The sequence below is a fragment of the Coregonus clupeaformis genome, unplaced genomic scaffold (assembly GCF_020615455.1).
Source record: "Coregonus clupeaformis isolate EN_2021a unplaced genomic scaffold, ASM2061545v1 scaf0349, whole genome shotgun sequence".
NCBI classification, from domain to species: Eukaryota; Metazoa; Chordata; class Actinopteri; order Salmoniformes; family Salmonidae; genus Coregonus; species Coregonus clupeaformis.
This window is the reverse complement of record NW_025533804.1, coordinates 381,472-406,361: the sequence shown is the minus strand read 5'-3', so window position 1 is coordinate 406,361 and position 24,890 is coordinate 381,472. Positions and strand designations below refer to the sequence as shown.

General features: G+C 43.7%; 2 long non-coding RNA genes across 2 annotated transcripts; one reads left to right on the top strand and one right to left on the bottom strand.

The window, feature by feature from the left end:
• Positions 1-401: 401 nt before the first annotated feature.
• Positions 402-8,053, top strand: LOC121534898. Its single transcript, XR_005994690.2, has 2 exons — positions 402-697; positions 7,724-8,053. It is a non-coding gene; the product is annotated as an uncharacterized LOC121534898 (long non-coding RNA).
• Positions 2,458-3,089, bottom strand: LOC121534897. The gene is made up of 3 exons (XR_006658570.1): positions 3,048-3,089; positions 2,815-2,893; positions 2,458-2,722 (listed from the first exon to the last, which is right to left on the bottom strand). It is a non-coding gene; the product is annotated as an uncharacterized LOC121534897 (long non-coding RNA).
• Positions 8,054-24,890: the final 16,837 nt, after the last annotated feature.

Sequence of the window (24,890 nt, the reverse complement as noted above, 5' to 3'; positions counted from 1 at the left end):
GTCATTAAGGCTACTTCTACAAGCGGCCGCAGCCGCTTCGCATAGAAACGACTAGTTACTGCAACGGTGTTGGGAAATGTGAGATGTGCACAGCTAAAATGCCGAGGACTGTGCAAAAGGTGGATTTAATATATTTTTTGTCGAATTTTCTCTAGTTTTTGGAATATGCTACCTGTAACTGCACACATACGTTTATAAGAGACACATTTCTTCCTAGGTTAGGGGTCTATAATTGTAAAATAAATGTGTTTGATTGAATAACTAGCCTAATCTAACTATCGTGGTCATACATCTGGACTCTTCATCATCATCATCAACACTTTGAATTACTAAGGAATATTCCTATAGCAACTGGTTGCTAGGGGAAACGAGACACTAGCATTATCCTCCTGTTGTGAGACTGAGAGGGAGGATTGGAGAAGTGCACGAGGAGGGGTGGGAAGCAGAGAAGACGGAGCATGGTTGAAATTCCACCAAATGGATAAGAAGAGGCAGACAAAGTTTGACACATTTATGTTTTCAGTGGTTGACCGACACGAATGAACGAGTAAACCTTGTTTTAGCCTAGTGAAGTATCACAAATTAAAACCTCAGTATTAATTATCCACTGCACGGAATCTCCATGAGGGCACAAGTCTGCATGACGATTTTCGCGTAAAGAGAGGCAGCGCGGGAGAGCTGACTTGTCGCCTGGCAGGTATGTTCTGCTATTTTGAATAAAGCTAGCCATACAGCTAATATAAGTTTTAGGCTATTATTAATTTCGTATAGCTAACTAAATAAATGAAGCTATCTAACAGCAATGCTGTTGTGGGCTTACACATGTAATAATTACAACCAGGAGCCTATAATGGAGGAAGTCAGCTTTTCAGTCAGTCCTATCATTTATATTGAAAATAGGTTATTATAACACAAGGTAAACACACATTTACAATAATTGTTAGGTCTATGTTATTAGCCAAAAATTGACTGATACAAGTACAGAAACATTCATAGCCAGAGGCAACCTAGGCTACACTGCAATTAACACTATACTTATTATACACGCTATGTTCTACAGTGCTGATTCTAAGAACAGGGTTAATTCCCATAAAGTATTAGTATCTCTGTCTCTATCACATACATGCATGGCCAAGGAAGATAGGTTGCATAAACAGATACAAATATAGAGCGATAAGGCGCAAGGGGGACAGGGGAAGAGAATAAACAGTGAGAGGGAAATAATTGGTGAGTACGCTCTGTCCTGCAAATGCCAGAGCACATCAGCGCCGGAGCTACATCTAGTTTGATGTAAGGAAGTAGCCTACTCGATTGCCTATCCAGGGGCCTTGTATGTGATCAGACCTGTTGAAGGTGGGGTTCGTGTGTGAATGTGAGTATGAAAGTGTGAGTATGTATAGCTGTAAGTATGAGAACGTATCAGTGTAAACTAGGGGTGTAACGATTCGTTTTAACAACGATTCGATTTGTATCACGATTCGTGGTTGTCGATACGATTCAAGGACGATATTGGTTCATTTAGAACGATACGATCCGAAACGATTCAGTGACTTGAAATCGATTCAGTAACCTTTTAGCCAAAAATTCAACCAGTGTGACTGAAATAAATACCTGGATACTGGACAGTGCAGGTGAAGTTTCCTAGATTCCTGTTTCTTGTAATGGAATCAGGTATCAATTAATTATGAATATAAATAAACAAGTAAACAACAATGAATGGCAAATGCATTCACATTTTATTTGAATAAAGTGCAAACAACACTTTAGGTTGAATTAACAGGAAGTTAAAATTGTCTGATCTCATTTTCAATATTCAATACATTTTCAATAAAAGTACAGTAAGTGCAACCAACATTTCAACAGTAGGTTTACCTGCTACTTCTGCTTTTGTTTTTCAACATAAAAATATTACAATATTAATATCAAAAATAAAGTGCAACCAACATCTCTTCAGGTTGAATTAACAGTAGGTTTACCTGCTACTTCTGCTTTTGTTTTTCAACATAAAAATATTACAATATTAATATCAAAAATAAAGTGCAACCAACATCTCTTCAGGTTGAATAAAGAGTAGGTTTACCTGCTACTTCTGCTTTTGTTTTTCAACATTACAATACAAATACAGTATTAATATCAAAAATAAAGTGCAACCAACATCTCTTCAGGTTGAATTAACAGTAGGTTTACCTGCTACTTCTGCTTTTGTTTTTCAACATTACAATACAAATACAGTATTAATATCAAAAATAAAGTGCAACCAACATTTCTTCAGGTTGAATGAGCAGTGGATGAACCTGCTACTACTCTCATTTTAATAAACAAACAATATTCAACAAAAGATCAAATGTAACCTACTAGGCTACTCTTCAATGACTACAGATTTTTTTCAAAATATCAACTGATCAACATGATCTGGCTGCAGAACACTTCTCTGTGCGTTCACTATGTCAGCCAGCAGTACTAAAAACTCGTTCTGCTGGCACACTGGTGCCTGGAATGCACAGGTACCGTTTAGCAAGGGTGGAAAGTACAGGTAGCTCTTTCTCCTGAGATCTCCACCACTTCATGGCATTTTCAGTCAAAGGCAACGCATCCTTTGCTCGGTACTTTAACACCTCTGCTCTGGCTGTCTCGCTTGTGGATTTTCTTTCTCTTTGGGTGAAGGAATCGCCAAACAGCGCATCTAAGGCTTTCTTCTTACAAGGAGGTGACTCATTTGGAGCTACAATATAATAAATATATTTCAAAATATAGTCATGTTTTTCATTAATACAAAACAACAACAATCTTTTATTGGTATCACATGAAACACACCTGTGGTCTCTTCATTGAATCCTGACAGCTTTGTGCTTGAGCTTCCCTCGTCTTCCTCCTGATTTCCCATTGCTTGCATCTATTGATGTAAGAATGTGTGAACTGTTCAAATTTCTGCTCTGTAATACTGCACACATAAATTTAGAGGAAGATAAAGAACAGATGAGATTTGAGAGAGGACAAATGAAAGGGGAGAAGAGAAAAGAGCAGAGGAAAGAGGAGAGAAGAGTTACCTGGTGGGATACTTCTGCCTCAAAAACCAGTTTTGTGTAGACCTGTTCTCTGTCCTCTTTTTTCCAGGTAGGGCAGTTCTTTAAATCGCGGGTCCAACGCTGATGCTGTTTAAAGAACAAGAATATTGCATTCATTGCATTATTAAATTAAGTTGACCTGAAATTGCAAGTGATGACCACCTCCTCATACACAAAATAATCAGAAGATTAAACTTTAGTATGTTTAAAAGAAATGTGGCACAGTGATGATGTAAAGCCACCATGAACTAAGAATTGTATTGCAGATATCTTGTTTACTTTTCCATATGAAAAAACAACTCAAATTCAAACTTGAAAACGCAAAGGTGTGGCATTTTACAAATTAATACAGTCTAATAACCTAAAATATTAACCAAGTTGATTTTAATTAAGACTCCAAATTAATTACCTATGTTGAGAGCATCTTGGGTGCCTCTGTAGCGTGTGGAGAGGTCACTGGCCATCACCCTCTTAATCTCTGCAACCAGGGTTGAGTCGTCTTCGCATGGCTGTAGGTGTTTCAGCAGTTTTGCTTGAAGAGGAGCAATTACAGAGAGAGTTGGCTGGTCTTCTTCACACATCACAGTGGTTGCCATTTTTACAGGACCCATCAACTGAACAATGTCATCCATGTTGGCAATATCACTCTCACTCAGCGTGCCTACATCTGTGACCCCCTTTCGTAGATCCTTGGACATCAGAGTTGCCATTATAGCTGGCTGTTGTTCCAAAAAACGTTCAAGCATTTTGAATGAACTGTTCCATCTGGTGATTATGTCTTGGATCAGTTTATGTTTTGGTAAATCCATCAGAGTTTGTTTTTCCTGTAGGGCGTGACATGCAATCGGGCTGCGGTGAAAATATCCAACAATTTTTCGCACTTTCCCCAACAACCTGGAAGCACGGTCCACCCCAAACCCTTCTGCGAGGCAAGGTTGAGTGTATGTGCGAAGCAGGTAATGTGTGGACTGAACTGGGCTTCTGCACCGGCCACAATCATATTCCTGGCGTTATCTGTGACGATGGCAGGATTCTTGTCGTAGATTTTCCACTCCATGCAGGCTTCACGCAGTAACGCGCCAATATTTTTACCAGTATGGGCTTCATTTAAAACTCTGGTTAGCAGAGCAAAGGTCTTCATTTTCCACTCCGGATCAATGTGATGAGAGGTAATTGTCACATACCCTTGATTTGAGCATGACGTCCAGCCATCTGTCGTTATCGCTACTGCGTTCAGCTTGAGAAAGCGACAGCTTCACATCATTCTTAGTACTTTCGTACAATGCAGGAATAACCTTTTCTGAGAAGTGTGGTCGGCTTGGTATTGTGTACCTTGGCTCCAATGTTTGAATCATTTCACGGAATCCCGGATTTTCAACCACACTGTAGGGTCGCATGTCTTTGCAGATAAACTTGGCAATTGTTGCCGTGATGTTTTTCGCCCGAGCTGAGTTTTGGCCTAGTCTCTGACTAAACATGCAGGCGAGACCTGAGGCTTCTGCAGAGTTGACTTTACCTTTCGCTGCTGTATCAGCGGGAACGCTGCAAGAGGTGCCTGGACGGTCGGTGTTGTGTGAAATCCCATGGCGCCTTAGTAGGTGGTTGGAGAGATTTGTCGTGTTGCCGTTGTACTTTACTTGACCTTTACATATCCTACAAACAGCGAGCGACTTATTTAGAACATCTCCGTCTTTGCAAAAGCCAAAGTGTTTCCACACACTGGACCGCAATGGTGGCTTGATAATTTCTCGCTCGTCGGCTTCTCCTCTGTAGTCCGCCATGCTATGTTTGGTTGTCTTTGCGCCTTTGCGCTGCTGTTGGCGCGATGACGTCACGGATAGGCAGACTGAATCGAGTAATGTTTAAAGCCTTTATCATTAAAAGTGCTAAGAAAAAACATCCATATAAAGTCTGACGTGCTTAAATCCAATGGGTTATTTCCTAGTATCGATACAATCGATTTATTACATTTTAAAACGATGTTAGATCGATATAAAAGGCCAACTCAAATCAAATCAAATCAAATCAAATTTTATTGGTCACATGCGCCGAATACAACAGGTGCAGACATTACAGTGAAATGCTTACTTACAGCCCTTAACCAACAGTGCATTTATTTTAAACAAAAAAGTAAGAATAAAACAACAACAAAAAAGTGTTGAGAAAAAAAGAGCAGAAGTAAAATAAAGTGACAGTAGGGAGGCTATATATACAGTAAAATAAAGTGACAGTAGGGAGGCTATATATACAGGGGGGTACCGTTGCATAGTCAATGTGCGGGGGCACCGGCTAGTTGAGGTAGTTGAGGTAATATGTACATGTGGGTAGAGTTAAAGTGACTATGCATAAATACTTAACAGAGTAGCAGCAGCGTAAAAAGGATGGGGTGGGGGCAGTGCAAATAGTCCGGGTAGCCATGATTAGCTGTTCAGAGTCTTATGGCTTGGGGGTAGAAGCTGTTGAGAAGTCTTTTGGACCTAGACTTGGCACTCCGGTACCGCTTGCCCGTGCGGTAGCAGAGAGAACAGTCTATGACTAGGGTGGCTGGAGTCTTTGACAATTTTGAGGGCCTTCCTCTGACACCGCCTGGTATAGAGGTCCTGGATGGCAGGGAGCTTTGCCCCAGTGATGTACTGGGCCGTACGCACTACCCTCTGTAGTGCCTTGCGGTCAGAGGCCAAGCAGTTGCCATACCAGGCGGTGATGCAACCAGTCAGGATGCTCTCGATGGTGCAGCTGTAGAATTTTTTGAGGATCTGAGGACCCATGCCAAATCTTTTTAGTCTCCTGAGGGGGAATAGGCTTTGTCGTGCCCTCTTCACGACTGTCTTGGTGTGTTTGGACCATGATAGTTCGTTGGTGATGTGGACACCAAGGAACTTGAAGCTCTCAACCTGTTCCACTACAGCCCCGTCGATGAGAATGGGGGCGTGCTCAGTCCTCTTTTTTTTCCTGTAGTCCACAATCATCTCCTTTGTCTTGGTCACGTTGAGGGAGAGGTTGTTGTCCTGGCACCACACGGCCAGATCTCTGACCTCCTCCCTATAGGCTGTCTCATCGTTGTCGGTGATCAGGCCTACCACTGTTGTGTCGTCGGCAAACTTAATGATGGTGTTGAGTCGTGCCTGGCCATGCAGTCATGGGTGAACAGAGAGTACAGGAGGGGACTGAGCACGCACCCTGAGGGGCCCCGTGTTGAGGATCAGTGTGGCAGATGTGTTGTTACCTACCCTTACCACCTGGGGGCGGCCCGTCAGGAAGTCCAGGATCCAGTTGCAGAGGGAGGTGTTTAGTCCCAGGATCCTTAGCTTAGTGATGAGCTTAGAGGGCACTATGGTGTTGAATGCTGAGCTGTAGTCAATGAATAGCATTCTCACGTAGGTGTTCCTCTTGTCCAGGTGGGAAAGGGCAGTGTGGAGTGCGATAGAGATTGCATCATCTGTGGATCTGTTGGGGCGGTATGCAAATTGGAGTGGGTCTAGGGTTTCTGGGATTATGCTGTTGATGTGAGCCATGACCAGTCTTTCAAAGCACTTCATGGCTACAGACGTCAGTGCTACGGGTCGGTAGTCATTTAGGCAGGTTATCTTAGAGTTCTTGGGCACGGGGACTATGGTGGTCTGCTTGAAACATGTTGGTATTACAGACTCAGTCAGGGACATTTGAAAATGTCAGTGAAGACACTTGCCAGTTGGTCAGCACATGCTCGGAGTACACGTCCTGGTAATCCGTCTGGCCCTGCGGCCTTGTGAATGTTGACCTGCTTAAAAGTCTTACTCACATCGGCTACGGAGAGCGTGATCACATAGTCGTCCCGGAACAGCTGGTGCTCTCGTGCATGCTTCAGTGTTGCTTGCCTCGAAGCGAGCATAGAAGTGGTTTAGCTCGTCTGGTAGGCTTGTGTCACTGGGCAGCTCGCGGCTGTGCTTCCCTTTGTAGTCTGTAATAGTTTTCAAGCCCTGCCACATCCGACGAGCGTCAGAGCCAGTGTAGTATGATTCAATCTTAGACCTGTATTGACTCTTTGCCTGTTTGATGGTTCGTCAAACAGGCAAAGCACAGATCGATGTAGTTGGATCATAGGAATATAAATCGATACATCGATGTAGTAGATGGATCGTTACACCCCTAGTAAATTGTGAAGACCTGTACAGTCCCCCCATTTATTTACAGGGACTAAAGTGGGCACCTGATCGCGTTTCACTTCATTGCATTGGCTTGGCAGGGGAAAACATTCCTGCCTGATTCGTTTGGAGTAAGACATTTTAACAAAATCTGATGAAAAACGTATGATATGCATCTAGCTGTGTTTTGTTCAATTCATGCTTGCTAGCCAGCCAAGTTATTTATGCATTATGTTGATGAGTCTGTTTTGCTAGCTAGCTGCATGCATGCAGTGTCTGTTTACCTAGCTAACGTTAGCTAACTTTCTCTTGCCACTTTCCCTTCCCCTATTGTGTTGCACCATTGTGGTTGTTGTACCTAGTTAACATTACAGGCTAAGTTATCCTACTCTTACTGTTTACAACTTGATCAAGCCTACAAATATGCAAAACTGTTAACAAAATGATTAGATGTTAATAAAGGTAGTTGTGGATTCAGCAACTTGAACCAGCACTGAAGGTTAATTTCTCCCCCCTTGTCTCTGCTTGTTCCAGGTTGAAGGACATCCCACTCTGACACCCTGCAGATGTAAATAACTTGTTGTGAAACTCCCAGCCACCAGGATAATCACCATATCCCAGGATATTATTCAGGAGTGTTCAACATCACAATGTTAGATAAAAATGTATTTGCCCATGTTATTGTTTATCATCCAGATTTGTCAGGACATTGTAATTTATGAAGCTCATTCTAAAATACAGACGTGATTTCTGTCCCAGGGGATTGCACTGTGTGCAAGTCTTCAATTTAAACCACAATTAGTTGAATTAGGTGATAGTGAAGGGCTGGAACAAAAACCTGTAAACTTCTGTCCTGTGTATAAAGAAACCTTTGGCTATTATGACTACATTTGCCCTCATGTACTAAACAAGCTAATGAATGTTGGAGGTTCATCTCCTTGAGATTTCCATCACTTGGGAATTACTTATTTTGTACAATGGACTTTTTTAAAGGACTCTTGCACATATACAGGAACCCCCTTTTTTAAAATTTATTTTCTAAATGTATTCAAAAATACATGTGTTGATGTCTCCACATGTTTCTGGTTTTGAGGCTTGGGAATCTGGTGACTGCAGTTAATCTCTCTAATCCCCTGCAAGGAGAGAGAAAGGCATCAACAACACAATGCTGTATTCATTTCATTGAATATATTTTCCTGTTTGATATGCATTTATATAATTATATTGGATATGTTATGCTTTATCACATGTCAGTATATGTTTTGTATCCAATGCATTTAGCGTACATTAGGATGAAGTAGCCTAGGCCTTTTCATCTAGTTAGATTGCATCATATCACCTTTCAATATTAGTTATCAACAAATATAAAACCATGATATCTTGAACATTGTTGTCATTTAATAATATGCACAGGTGTGAATGTTTGTATGAATGAATCACAATGCAAGCCTACTCATTAGCAGCTTTAATGCAATATTAGCTTCACAGTGAAACACCACTACTCTGGCTATTAATCATTCTTAAACAGTCAGTAAAATAGCATATTTAGCGTTCAAAAAAATCGTAGCCTATATGATATCATGCATGCAAGCTTACCTGTCATGTCCACAATGATGGAGCAGCAGACCAAGCAATATGCGAGAGGAGGACCCTATACAGTGCCTTGCAAAAGTATTCATCCCCCTTGCCATTTTTTCTATTTTGTTGCATTACAACCTGTAATTTAAATTGATTTTTATTTGGATTTCATGTAATGGACATACACAAAATAGTCAAAATTGGTGAAGTGAAATGAAAATCATTACTTGTTTCAAAAAATTCTAAAAAATAAATAACAGAAAAGTGGTGCGTGCATATGTATTCACCCCCTTTGCTATGAAGCTCCTAAATAAGATCTGGTGCAACCAATTACCTTCAGAAGTCACAGAATTAGTTAAATAAAGTCCACCTGTGTGCAATCTAAGTGTCACATGATCTGTCATATGATCTCAGTATATATACACCTGTTCTGAAAAGCCCCAGAGTCTGCAACACCACTAAGCAAGGGGCACCACCAAGCAAGCGGCACCATGAAGACCAAGGAGCTCTCCAAACAGGTCAGGGACAAAGTACAGATCAGGGTTGGGTTATAAAAAAATATCAGAAACTTTGAACATCCCACGGAGCACCATTAAATCCATTATAAAAAAATTGAAAGAATATGGCACCACAACAAACATGCCAAGAGAGGGACGCCCACCAAAACTCACGGACCAGGCAAGGAGGGCATTAATCAGAGAGACAACAAAGAGACCAAAGATAACACCGAAGGAACTGCAAAGCTCCACAGCGGAGATTGGAGTATCTGTCCATAGGACCACTTTAAGCCGTACACTCCATAGAGCTTGGCTTTACGGAAGAGTGGCCAGAAAAAAGCCATTGCTTAAAGAAAAAAATAAGCAAACACGTTTGGTGTTCGCCAAAAGGCATGTGGGAGACTCCCCAAACATATGGAAGAAGGTACTATGGTCAGATGAGACTAAAATTGAGCTTTTTGGCCATCAAGGAAAACGCTATGTCCGGCGCAAACACAACACCTCTCATCACCCCGAGAACACCATCCCCACAGTGAAGCATGGTGGTGGCAGCATCATGCTGTGGGAATGTTTTTCATCGGCAGGGACTGGGAAACTGGTCAGAATGGAAGGAATGATGGATGGCGCTAAATACAGAGAATTCTTGAGGAAACCTGTTTCAGACTTCCAGAGATTTGAGACTGGGACGGAGGTTCACCATCCAGCAGGACAATGACCCTATGCATACTTCTAAAGCAACACTCGAGTGGTTTAAGGGGAAACATGTAAATGTCTTGGAATAGCCTAGTCAAAGCCCAGACCTCAATCCAATTGAGAATCTGTGGTATGACTTGAAGATTGCTGTACACCAGCGGAACCCATCCAACTTAAAGGAGCTGGAGCAGTTTTGCCTTGAAGAATGGGCAAAAATCCCAGTGGCTAGATGTGCCAAGCTTATAGAGACATACCCCAAGAAACTTGCAGCTGTAATTGCTGCAATAGGTGGCTCTACAAAGTATTGACTTTGGGAGGGTGAATAGTTATGCATGCTCAAGTTTTCAGTTTTTTTTGTCTTATTTCTTGTTTGTTTCACCCCAAAAAATATTTTGCATTTTCAAAGTTGCAGGCATGTTGTGTAAATCAAATGATACAAACCCCCCAAAAATCCATTTTAATTCCAGGTGGTAAGCCAACAAAATAGGAAAAATGCCAAGGGGGGTGAAGACTTTCGCAAGCCACTGTACCATAGGATAATTATTCTGGTCGGTGTCAACTTAATTCATTAATAGGTACTGAGGAGATGAATTCTGTTACTTATTTACTTATTATTTGTGTCAGATATTTCCATTTTGGGATAGTTGTTCACTGAATTGCTAGCACTAGTTGCTGACGCTGCTACAGTGGCTACAATGTGGCTAAAAATGTCTCGCGCTCAATGGAATGTGAATGCGTTATCACGTGATGCTGCCTTCGAATCCTGTACCAAATGGCAGTAACCTACTGGAAAAGTGCTACTGACTAAGGTAGGTGCCTTTGGGGGCAGGTAGGCAGCAGCCTTATGGATTGGTTAAATAATAACAGTATGCTACACCAACATTAGCTTCCATCCATACAAAGTGTCAAAACAATTGACCAGCACAGGGTGCGAACTCGGGATGTTCGGAGCCAAAGCATGCTGCTCAGACCGTTGCGCTACAGCAGTTCACAATGCTCTAGCAAGCCGTGAGAATACTTGATGATACTTGATGATATGAGGTCGGTTGGTTTGCAGAGCCTTCCCCAAACCATAGTCCCCTAGGTACTCCCGAGTGGCGCAGTGGTCTAAGGCACTGCATTGCAGTGCTAGCTGTGCCACTAGAGATCCTGGTTCAAATCCAGGCTCTGTCGTAGGCGGCCGCGACCGGGAGACCCATGGGGCGGCGCACAATTGGTAGGGGAGGGAATGGCCGGCAGGGATGTAGCTCAGTTGGTAGAGCATGGCGTTTGCAACGCCAGGGTTGTGGGTTCGATTCCCACGGGGGGCTAGTATTACAAAATAAAATGTATGCACTCACTCAATGTAAGTCGCTCTGGATAAGAGCGTCTGCTAAATGTACTGCACTGCCTACAAACAATGCTTCCAGCTGCCCCCCAAAAATTGTAAATTGAAGAAAAAAAATGACCTGCTCTGGGGCAGGCTAACTCCACTTACCCTGAATGAAATGACTGAGCCACGAGTTGAGGACCAATTCAATCAGATTTCCTCCCTCTTGCGAAGATTGCGTAATCATGATTAAATATTTTGTTAATCAAATGTTTTTTTTGTTAAAAAATAGTCATGTTAAAATATATCACATGACACATTTAGTAATGACAGAATGCATTTTAAACTTCATGCACAGTAACACTTTTGTAGGACTTCAAAGTATTTTATCAATAGGAGTGGAAAAAAAGGTGCTTGTGGTTGTTCATTGATAAGCACACCAAAGCACAATGAAAGTCTACATGAATGATAAGTAATAAAATAAAGACGGCACTTCTAAAAGCCTATTTCACACCATAGCCTGCTGAATTTGCAAGAAAACGTTTGAAAATGTGGCCCGCCTCACCCATTGGTTGATGTTTCAGCATTGTCTCAATGAAGAGACTAGCCATATGCGACATGCACGCGCAGTTACAAGCCTGCTAGAGTTAGCGACAAGGGAATGGGCAAAATCCACCATCGTAGTATGGACGAAGCCTGAGCTGGAATGCGAAGCTAAGTTGAACCTGGTTAGCTTTAGAAAACCCTGAATGGATCTAGCTTGCTTCGTAGGATACCACTCAGCTCCAACTGACTGGTTGAATATCATGTGCCTTTTTTTAAGGGGTAAGGGGGTGGGCTCTAGATGATTCTATCAGCCAATCAGGGCTTTATATGTAAATATATTCACATTTGTATCCTAATGCCCACACGGTCAGACTGAGCATTTCAGTGGCCCAAGGAGGCTCAAGGAAATACATTAGAAAAAATATATTTTAGAGTTATATTCAATAAATAAACACCCACAGTGATTGATTAGACATACAGGGATGATTTAACATTTTTATTAAAAAGACTGCATCGGGGCTTTAAGGATATCAGTCAAGTGTGGAAAGAATGTTGTACATTGCTACCCTCTAGTGGTCAACATGTAAATGACACAAACCTGTATGTCATGGGTAGGCCTGATATTCAGTTGTCATTCCCTCTCAGACACAAAGAAAAAGTCACATAACAGAAAATTAGAAGGACCAATTAACAAACACACATAAACACACACCTGTGTAAAATATATATGACCCACTATTTAGATGTGGGATCATTTTACTGTCACAGAGAACTGGGAATGTATATAGCCTATCATGAGGATGTGCATTCATACATAAAGCCATCTGTTTCTATTCTGTAGGAAATGTATTTTGTCCCAGGATAGAAATATATCACACATAAAGAAGACCAATCTAAACCTGACAGTTTGTTGAACTGTGTTGAGATCCAATGGCACAACTAGGGAAGTGCTCGGTAAAAGAGAGAATACTCAACTATCCTGTGTCTGAGGAAGGCCCAAAAAATTGCCAAAGACTCCAGCCACCCCGGCCATGGACTGTTCTCTCTGCTACCGTCTGGCAGGCGGTACCGGAACATCAGGTCTCGGACCAACAGGCTCCGAGACAGCTTATTTCCCCAAGCTATAAGGCTGCTGAACAGCTAAACAACAGCTGCCCACCCTCTCCCAAAGTCCACATACTATCTGCACTACTATCTGCACTGCAGTGGAGGCTGCTGAGGGGAGGAAAGTTCGTAATATTTCGGGATGTTGTGTATCCCTGGAAATAATCAGGATTCATGTAAACATTACAGTTTTGAAAACCTAGATAATCCCCCAACAAATGATCTATTGGCACAACTTACCCCGGGTATAGGGTAAATTGAGCCGCAGGACAGGGTAAGTTAAGCCGCCTGTACTGAATGATATACTGTATTACCACTACTTTTAAAAAACCATGTCTATCTTTATTTCCCAAACACAATTCAACACAATCACAATCACTTTTTGTATTTTTATCAGTTTAAGCATATTTTAACACAAGCTTAACACCTAACAAACACGTAGTACTTTTTGTAACACTTTTAAAATAGGCCAGGCCCTGTTGTTACCTCATAATCCAGTGATAATGCCTCGCATTACGCTTGAGAAGAAAACACTTCAATTTGCTCTATTTGACATTGGCTCAATTTACCCCATGGCAATTGTCTCAACTTACCCCAAGGCAAACATTTAGACTATATTAGCCCACACAGCTACAAGGATGCACTTTCATGCTGAGTTTAGGACCTCAGATTAAAGCGTATAAAGACCCCAACTGATGTATAGAACAATATTCAATGTTTCTACTTAGATACAAGCATCATGGTTTTTGGGAAAGCATTTCCATCTCTACTAGAAGAAGGTTATCATTAGCGTCATCGCTAACGGCTACACAAAGTGTAGACATATGCGCACACACACACACACACACACACACACAGACAGGGGCATTCCTGTGCCATTTCAGAAAGTTGTAGGAAAATACGAATCACTGATGCTGACTGACTGAACTGAATAGGCTACACAACTCTCATTTGAAATAAAATGTCTAAACTACAGTTTTTGCGTGAAAACTTTAACATCTTTTGGAAACAGAAAATGTTCTACATGAATGACGGAGTCCATCTAAATCATCTTGGCTCCTGGACCCTGTCCACGCATTTCAAGCCTGCGTTGAGACAATTACTTATCAGTGACCCAAGCCCTGCTCAGATAATCCATGCCATTGTGTTGCTGAGTTGTCGTAGTGCTGCTGCAAATGTACATTGTCCAGGCAGTCATAATTTAAGTAACCTAATTTACATCCCTCTAACTCCCCTGAATGCCTCTGTCAATCCTACAACTATTGTATACAGTAATCATGCGCCTATAAACCTGAGATATACTGTTAGCACTGAGGCTGTTTGCCCTAGTAGGAAGTCCACTGTGTGCAGCTCACCCTGCACTATCAGCTCAAACATAAATATTACTGTCATGTCTACCTCTGATAAGCCTCCCAGTAAAGCAATGAAAACAATCAAGAATCCCAGAAAAGTGCTAAAAATAGCCCACATTAACATATGTAGCCTGAGAAACAAGGTTAATGAAATCAATAACTTGCTAGTAACAGATAACATTCATATACTATCTCTGAAACTCACTTAGATACCTTTGATGATACAGTGGTTGCGATTCATGGTTTCAACATCTTCAGAAGAGACAGGAATGCCAATGGTGGAGGTGTTGCCGTGTATGTTCCGAGTCATATTCCTGTAAAGCTTAGAGAGGATCTCATGCCAAATGCTGTTGATGTAATAATTCACCTGCCTCACCTAAAGCCCATTCTTGTGGGAAGCTGCTATAGACCACCAAGTGATACCACAGTCAGTATCTGGATAATATGTGTGAAATGCTTGATAATGTACAGTTGAAGTCGGAAGTTTACATACACATAGGTTGGAGTCATTAAAACTCGTTTTTCAACCACACCACACATTTCTTGTTAATGAACTATAGTTTTGGTAGGTCGGTTAGGACATCTACTTTGTGCATGACACAAGTAATTTTTCCAACAATTGTTTACAGACAGATTATTTCACTTATAATTCACTGTATCACAATTCCAGTGGGTCAGAAGTTTACATACACTAAGTTGACTGTGCCTTTAAACAGCTTGGAAAATTCAAGAATATGATGTCATGGCTTTAGAAGCTTCTGATAGGCTAATTGACATAATTTGAGTCAATTGGAGGTGTACCTGTGGAAGTAATTCAAGGCCTACCTTCAAACTCAGTGCCTCTTTGCTTGACATCATGGGAAAATCAAAATAAATCAGCCAAGACCTCAGAAAAACAATTGTAGACCTCCACAAGTCTGGTTATCCTTGGGAGCAATTTCCAAACGCCTAAATGTACCACGTTCATCTGTACAAACAATAGTACGCAAGTATAAACACCATGGGACCACGCAGCCGTCATACCGCTCAGGAAGGAGACGCATTCTGTCGCCTAGATATTAACGTACTTTGGTGCGAAAAGTGCAAATAAATCCCAGAACAACAGCAAAGGACCTTGTGAAGATGCTGGAGGAAACAGGTACAAAATTATCTATATCCACAGTAAACGAGTCCTATATCGACATAACCTGAAAGGCCGCTCAGCAAGGAAGAAGCCACTGCTCCAAAACCACCATAAAAAAGCCAGACTACGGTTTGCAACTGCACATGGGGACAAAGATCGTACTTTTTGGAGAAATGTCCTCTGGTCTGATGGAACAAAAATAGAACTGTTTGGCCAAAATTACCATTGTTATGTTTGGAGGAAAAAGGGGGATGCTTGCAAGCCGAAGAACACCATCCCAACCGTGAAGCACGGGTGTGGCAGCATCATGCTGTGGGGGTGCTTTGCTGCAGGAGGGACTGGTGCACTTCATAAAATAGATGGCATCATGAGGAAGGAAAATTATGTGGATATATTGAAGCAACATCACAAGACATCAGTCAGGAAGTTAAAGCTTGGTCGTAAATGGGTCTTCCAAATGGACAATGACCCCAAGCATACTTCCAAATTTGTGGCAAAATGGCTTAAGGACAACAAAGTCAAGGTATTGGAATGGCCATCACAAAGCCCTGACCTCAATCCTATAGAAAATGTGCGGGCAGAACTGAAAAAGTGTGTGCGAGCAAGGAGGCCTACAAACCTGACTCAGTTACACCAGCTCTGTCAGGAGGAATGGGCAAAGAATTCACCCAACTTATTGTGGGAAGCTTGTGGAAGGCTACTCGAAACGTTTGACCCAAGTTAAATCATTTAAAGGCAATGCTACCAAATACTAATTGAGTGTATGTAAACTTCTGACCCACTGGGAATGTGATGAAAGAAATAAAAGCTGAATTAAATCTCTTTCTACTATCACATTCTTAAAATAAAGTGGTGATCCTAACTGAACTAAGACAGGGAATTTTTACAAGGATTAAATGTCAGGAATTGTGAAAAACTGAGTTTAAATGTATTTGGCTAAGGTATATGTAAACTTCCGACTTCAACTGTATGTGATATCAACAGAGAGGTATATTTTCTGGGTGACCCAAATATTGATTGGCTTTCATCAAGCAGCCCACTCAAGGAAAAGCTTCAAACTGTAACCAGTGCCTGCAACCTGGTTCAGGTTATCAGTCAGCCAAAGATAAATTATATAAAGAATGATAGTTAAAAAGCTTTGGAGCACCTTAAATGACATTTTTGGCAAAAAGGTAAACTTGGCTCCATCATTCATTGAATCAGATGGCTCATTCAACACAAAACCCACTGATATTGCCAACTACTTTAATGATTTTTTCATTGGCAACCTTAGCAAACATAGGCATGACATGCCAATAACAAATTCTTAACCTATACATCCATGCTATAACTGACCAAATTATGAAAGACAAGCATTGTAATTGTCACGATCGTCTAGAACAGATGAGGACCAAGGCGCAGCGTTGCAGGCAAACATACTCTTTATTACGAGACACGATCAAAACAACAAACGATACGTGACAGTTCACGGTCTACCATAAACAGACTAGAAACAAAATCCCACCAACACGAATGAAAAACAGACTGTTTAAATATGGCTCCCAATCAGAGACAACCAACGACACCTGACACTCGTTGCCTCTGATTGGGAGCCACTCTGGCCAACATAGAAATAGCACCCATAGAAACAAAACACATGATCTACACACCCTGGCTCAACATAACAGTGTCCCCAGAGCCAGGGCGTGACAGTATCCCCCCCTAAAGGCGCGGACTCCTACCGCGTCAACCAAATACCACAGGGGAGGGACCGGGTGGGCACTCCGCCTAGGCGGCGGATCCGGCTCCGGGCCTGATCCCCGCTCCCTCTCCAACCCCCCAAAGTACCCCTGGTCCGGTCTGGCCCCGCTGGCCGGAGCTGGACTGCACACTGATGGAGCGGATTGCTCTAGCTCCGGCGTAAAACATCTGACCAGTGCCGAACTAGGCACCAGTGGAACAGGCACGGGCCGTGCCGGACTGACGACGCCCACCACTGGCCTGGTGTGGAGAACAGGCACGGGCCGTGCTGGACTGACAACGCACACCACTGGCTTGGTGTGAGGAGCAGGAGTGAGCCGAACCGGCTGACGAAACGCACCACTGACTTGGTGCGGGAGCAGGAACGGGCCGAGCCGGGCTGACGGGCGCACCACTGACTTGGTGCGGGGAGCAGGAACGGGCCGAGCCGGGCTGACGAGCGCACCACTGACTTGGTGCGGGGAGCAGGAACGGGCCGAGCCGGGCTGACGAAGCGCACCACTGACTTGGTGCGGGGAGCAGGAACGGGCCGAGCCGGGCTGACGGCGCACCACTGACTTGGTGCGGGGAGCAGGAACGGGCCGAGCCGGGCTGACGAAGCGCACCACTGACTTGGTGCGGGGAGCAGGAACGGGCCGAGCCGGGCTGACGACGCGCACCACTGACTTGGTGCGGGGAGCAGGAACGGGCCGGGCCGGGCTGACGAAGCGCACCACTGACTTGGTGCGGGGAGCAGGAACGGGCCGAGCCGGGCTGACGAAGCGCACCACTGACTTGGTGCGGGGAGCAGGAACAGACCGGACCGTACTGGGGACACACACCACTGGCCCTACACCGGGATCTGGAACGGGCCGGACCGGACTGGTAACACACCCCAGTACCTCTCGCCGTGCCTCTACACCTTCCATCCCCTCTTCGACCAGTGGCCCCCGTAACCTGGCGGCCTCCTCTGCCAACCCGCTGGACCGCTCTATCGCGGCCTCCTGCTGCCCCGACGTCGTGAGCCCCCCCCTAAAAATTTTCTGGGGGTCTCTCCTCCCCGTGGGCCAGGCCTCTATAGTTCTCGCCCAACTCTCGCTCTTCTGCCTCCAACTCCCGCTATTCAGCTCCTCAATTGGCTTGACCCAGTCGAGGCTCTTCCTCCATTGTTCCCAAGTCCACTCTCTCTGCTCTTCACTCGGCTTGACCCAGTCGAGGCTGCCACGGAGATCTGCTAGGGATCTCCCTGGCGATGGCTCCTCGACTCGCTGCTTGGTCCAGTTGTGGTGGGATTTTCTGTCACGATCGTCTAGAACAGATGAGGACCAAGGCGCAGCGTTGCAGGCAAACATACTCTTTATTACGAGACACGATCAAAACAACAAACGATACGTGACAGTTCACGGTCTACCATAAACAGACTAGAAACAAAATCCCACCAACACGAATGAAAAAACAGACTGTTTAAATATGGCTCCCAATCAGAGACAACCAACGACACCTGACACTCGTTGCCTCTGATTGGGAGCCACTCTGGCCAACATAGAAATAGCACCCATAGAAACAAAACACATGATCTACACACCCTGGCTCAACATAACAGTGTCCCCAGAGCCAGGGCGTGACAGTAATTTTGAATTCCGTAAAGTGAGTGTGGAAGAGGTGAAACAATTATTGTTGTCTATGAACAATGACAAGCCACATGGGTCTGACAACTTGGATGGAAATTTACTGAGGATGATAGCGGATGATATTGCCACTCCTATTTGCCATCTGTTCAATCTAAGCCTACAGGAAAGTGTGTGCCCTCAGGCCTGGAGGGAAGCAAAAATACTCCAAAAAAAAAAGTGTTAAACAAATCAAAATATATTTTCTGTTTGAGATTCTTTAAAATAGCCACCCTTTGCCTTGATGACAGCTTTGCACACTCTTGGCATTATCTCAACCAGCTTCATGAGGTAGTCACCTGGAATGCATGTCAATTAACAGGTATGTGTTGTTAAAAGTTAATTTGTGGAATTTCTTTCCTTCTTAATGTGTTTAAGCTAATCAGTTGTGTTGTGACATGGTAGGAGTGGTATACAGAAGATAGCCCTATTTGGTAAAAGACCAAGTCCCTATTATGTCAAGAACAGCTCAAATAAGCAAAGAGAAACAATAGTCCATCATCACTTTAAGACATGAAGGTCAGTCAATACGGAACATTTCAAGAACTTTTAAAGTTTCTTCAAGTGCAGTCGCAAAAACCATCAAGCGCAATGATGAAACTGGCTCTCATGAGGACCGCCACAGGAAAGGAAGACCCAGAGTTACCTCTGCTGCAGAGGATAAGTTCATTAGAGTTACCAGCCTCCGAAATTGCAGCCCAAATAAATGCTTCACAGAGGAGACTGTGTGAATCCGGCCTTAATGGTCGAATTGCTGCAAAGAAAGCACTACTAAAGAACACCAATAATAAGAAGAGACTTGCTTGGGCCAAGAAACACGAGCAATGGACATTAGACCGGTGGAAATCTGTCCTTTGGTCTGATGAGTCCAAATTTGAGATTTCTGGTCTTTGTGAGACACAGAGTAGGTGAACATATGATGTGTGGTTCCCACCGTGAAGCATGAAGGAGGAGGTGTGATGGTGTGGGGGTGCTTTGCTGGTGACACTGTCTGTGATTTATTTAGAATTGAAGGCACACTTAACCAGCATGGCTACCACAGCATTCTGCAGCGATACGCCATATTTTCTGGTTTGTGCTTAGTGGGACTATCATTTGTTTTTCAACAGGACAATGACCCAAAACACACCTCCAGGCTGTGTAAGGGATATTTGACCTAGGAGAGTGATGGAATGTTGCGCCAGATGACCTGGCCAGTGGTGTAAAGTACTTAAGTAAAAATACTTTAAAGTACTACTTAAGTAGTTTTTTGGGGTGTCTGTACTTTATTTTACTATTTATGTTTTTGTGAACTTTTACTTTTACTTCACTACATTCCTAAAGAAAATAATGTACTTTTTACTCCATACATTTTCCCTGACACCCAAAAGTACTCGTTACATTTTGACAGGAAAATTGTCAAATTCACACACTTATCAAGAGAACATCCCTGGTCATCCCTACTACCTCTGATCTGGCGGACTCACTAAACACAAATGCTTCGTTTGTAAATTATGTCTGAGTGTTGGAGTGTGCCCCTGGCTATCCATCAATAGAAAAACAAAGAAAATGGTGCTGTCTTGTTTGCTTAATATAAGGAATTTGAAATGGTTTATACTTTTACTTTTACTTTTGATATTTAAGTACATTTGAGCAATTCCATTTACTTTTGATACTTAAGTATATTTAAAACCAAATACTTTTACACTTTAACTCAAGTAGTATTTTACTGGGTGACTTTCACTTTTACTTGAGTCATATGACAATTGAGTACTTTTTCCACCACTGGACCTGGCCTCCACAATCACCCATCCTCAACCCAATTGAGATGGTTTGGAATGAGTTGGACCGCAGAGCGAAGGAAAAGCAGCCAACAAGTGCTCAGCATAAGTGGGAACTGCTTCAAGACTGTTGGAAAAGCATTCCTCATGAAGCTGGTTGAGAGAATGCCAAGAGTGCGCAAAGCTGTCATCAAGGCAAAGGGTGGCTATTTGAAGAATCTCAAATATAAAATATATTTTGATTAGTTTAACACTTTTTTGGTTACTACATGATTCCATATGTGTTATTTCATAGCTTTGATGTCTTCACTATTATTCTACAATGTAGAAAATAGTAAAAATTAAGAAAAACCCTTGAATGAGTAGGTATGTCCAAACTTTTGACTGGTACTGTATATATATTTTTTCCGCTGTTGGCGGTAGGTGCACTTGATTCAGCAGCCCTAGCACTGGGAAGGCAAAGTGTTCCCATTTTGAACCATTTCATGTGTCTGAAGGGTGGGCATCTTTCCAAACTTCTTCCATTTAAGACTGATGGAAGCCACTGTGTTCTTGGGGACCTTCAATACTGCAGAAATGTGCTGGTACCCTTCCCCAGATCTGTGCCTCGACACAATCCTGTCTCTGAGCTCTACGGACAATTCCTTCAACCTCATGGCTTGGTTTTTGCTCTGACATGAACTGTAAACTGTGAGACCTTATATAGACAGGTGTGTGCCTTTCCAAATCATGTCCAATCAATTGAATTTACATGTCAAGAGTGTGCAAAGCTGTCATCATGTCAAAGGGTGGCTACTATGAAAAATATAAAATATAAAATATATTTTGATTTGTTTAACACTTTTTTTGGTTACTACATGACTCCATATGTGTTATTTCGTAGTTTTGATGTCTTCACTATTATTCTACAATGTAGAAAACAGTCAAAATAAAGAAAAACCGTGGAATGAGTACGTGTGTCCAAACTTTTGACTGGTACTGTATGTATGCGACCAATAAAAGTTGATTTGATACTGTATGTAAAATTATATCTATTATTCCTTCTATCTGGGACTTCCAAAAATATCAATTTATAAAATAGTATCTTGGATTGTTTGTTTTTGGATTAAAGCTTCAATATGTAACTTTTTGAGCGACCCAACCAAATCCACATAGAAATGTGAGTTATAGATCTGTCATTCGAAATGAAAACAAGTCTAAGAAGTGGTAGATCTGTTCTATGTGCTCTATTTCTATGCTTTCCGTTCTTAAGTTTAGTTTTTGCATCCTTTATTTTCAGTTTTGTACACCAGCTTCAAACAGCTGAAAATACAATATTTTTGGTTATGGAAAATATATTTCACAGCGGTTTAGATGGTACAATGATTCTCTACACTATACTTGCTTGTTTTGTCACATAAACAGAAATTAGGCGAACTATTAGAATTTTTGCAACCAGGATATGGCGGAGCGATGTGAGTTAAAATGACTAAATGATGAGCCAATTATAATCTGCTGTATTGTTGACTAAACTAAATAATCTTATGGTATTTCATGAAGAACATTGCTTTTGCATGAATGATTCAAGGATGAAAGATGTATTGAACTCAAAGGTTCTGAAAATAACACAAGGGGCATTACAAGTGTCATCAGTTTTGTATTCCTACTCCTTTTCTCTCCCTGGGGCTCCCTCCCTGGGCTGGCTGGTTGCTAGGCAGGGCCAACATTGCCGGGGAACTAATGGTCTCTGGGGGTTGCCGTATCAGGAGAGGGGGGGGGGGGGGTTAGGTTTGTGGTGAGGCTGTGGGAAGGGAGGGTCTATTCTATTCTATAGGAGTGGATGTAGGGGGTGCACAATAGTGGTCAGTGGGTGAGTTAGGGGTGGTGGGTAGTAGGGGACGTAAAGGGTGCGGGGGGGTTGGTGGTGGTGTGTTGTGTGGCTGGTACTTGTTAAAAAATTTTTTACTACCCACACTCCTCCTTCCTTAGGGCCCCTTAGGTACCATCCCTCCCTTTCATTGAGCTAGCCCCCCAGGGTGTAGAGGGGGTGGAAAGGGGTGAGGGGAGCTGGTGAGATTGGGGTGGAAGTAAGATAGGGGGATGGATTGGGGTGTTCAGCCTTGTGTCCATTCTCTATGTGATTTCCACCTGCATTTGTAGGCTTGAGGGGCTATCAGAGACAAATAGTGATTTTTTTGTTCTCCAGAAATTTAATTGTTGTAGGGATTGTGGCTCTTGAAGACCTACTTCAGGAGACACTACGTAACAAGCTAAAGAAGCAAAATAGTGAGATGTGTCAGAACAAGAGAGTCTTATGGAAACCAGAATCAAGCACAATTGGATGGAGAAAATAATTGTTGTTATTTCAATATATAATTCAAAGGTTGTATTCTGATACTCCGCTCAGCACAATTCTAAAATATGTATATAATGTATACATTATACACTGAGTGTACAATGTGTGGGTAGAGACATGTGGGCAGGGCTCTAAATTAAACATTTTCATTTGTAGCACTGGTGCTCTTAAAAGTTAGGAGCACCACATACAATTTAGGAGCACCAGAAAAATAGATGTTTAAATTGATTGAGATATAGCCTACATTGGGCCTATATCAGGAACTCTGTAGGAACTTGGAAGAGGCTACCACCTAACATTTTGCTCCCTGCTTTTACATGACCATCCATTCTGGTCTGGATTTTAGCGATTTTATTACCGTTCTGGTTAGCGATTGTATCACCATCATGGTTTTGTGTCACGTTCGTTGTGTAAAGGATCAGACCAAAGTGCAGCGTGGTATGCGTACATGTTTAATTATTTAAATAAACACTTGACAAAATAACAAAAGCAACTGAACGTGAAGTACTAAACGCTGACAGCAACAAGCCTAAACAGAAACAAGATCCCACAACATAGGTAGGCAAAATGGCTACCTAAGTATGATCCCCAATCAGAGACAACGATCGACAGCTGCCTCTGATTGGGAACCACACCCGGCCAACATAGAAATAGATAAACTAGAACAACTAGCATTCACACCCTGACCAACCTAACTAGAGACATAACAGGGCTCTCAAGGTCAGGGCGTGACAGTACCCCCCTCCCCCCAAAGGTGCGGACTCCGGCCGCAAAAACCTGACTCAATAGGGGAGGGTCCGGGTGGGCATCTAGCCTCGGTGGCAGCTCCGGCTTCGGACGCAGTACACTCCTCTCCCATCATGCCTCCCCTTTGCACGCACGGTCCGGTCTGGACCCCGGCGCGATGCTTCCGCTCTCAGTCCTCCCACGATGCACCAAGCCCTGTCTGGACCCTGGTGTAGGAGCCCTCGACCCTGGAGAGGCGTTGACGTCTGGTTCCAGCTCGGCAGTCCTCCCGCGTTGCACCAAGTCCTGTCTGAACCCTGGTTGAGCGGATGGCTCCGGCATGGAGGAAGAGTAGACGACCGGACCCGGACTGGGCACCCGTGAAGCGGACTGCCCCGGCTCTGGTAGGGAGCAGATAACCGGAGCTGGACTAGGCACCGGTGGAGCGGACTGCCTCTGGCACTGGAGTGAAGCAGCAGACCGGAGCTGGACTTAGCACCGGTGGAGCGGACTGCTCTGGCACTGGAGTGGAGCGGCTGACCGGAGCTGGACTAGGCACCGGTGGAGCAGACTGCTCTGGCAATGGAGTGGAGCAGCTGACCGGAGCTGAACTAGGCACCGGTGGAGCGGACTACTCTGGCTCCGGACTGGAGCAGCTGACCGGAGCTGGACTAGGCACCGGTGGAGCGGACTGCTCTGGCACCGGAGTGGAGCAGAGGACCCTCGCTGGAGGTCTGGTGCGTGGCGCTGGAACTGGCCGTACCGGACTGGAGACACGCACCACAGGTCTGGTGCGAGGAGAAGGCACGGGCCGTACCGAATTGGAGACACGCACCACTGGTTTGGTGCGAGGATCAGGCACGGGCCGTACCAGGCTGGAGACACGCACACTGGATTGGTGCGAGGAGCAGGTAGGGCAGTACAGGACTGGAGACACACACCACTGGTTTGGTGCGAGGAGCAGGCACAATCTATCCTGGCTGAACGCTCATTTTAGCGCGGGCACCAAGCGCACCGGGCTGTGAATGCGCACTGGAGATACAGTGCGTATCACAGCATAACAGGGTGCCTGTATGGTCCCACGCTCCTTAACACGAGTGCGGGGAGTTGGCTCTACTCTGAAACCTGGCTCCGCCAGCCTCTGCTCTAAGGACTGCGTTCTCTTTTGCTGTAGGGTTAACTCCTCTCTCAGCTCCTCCTGTTGCCTAGCCAGCTCCTTTCTCTGTGCATCCACTGACTCCTTCTCCCTGTGGGCCTCCTGCAGCGCCTCCCTCTGAAGGGAGCTCTCCTGC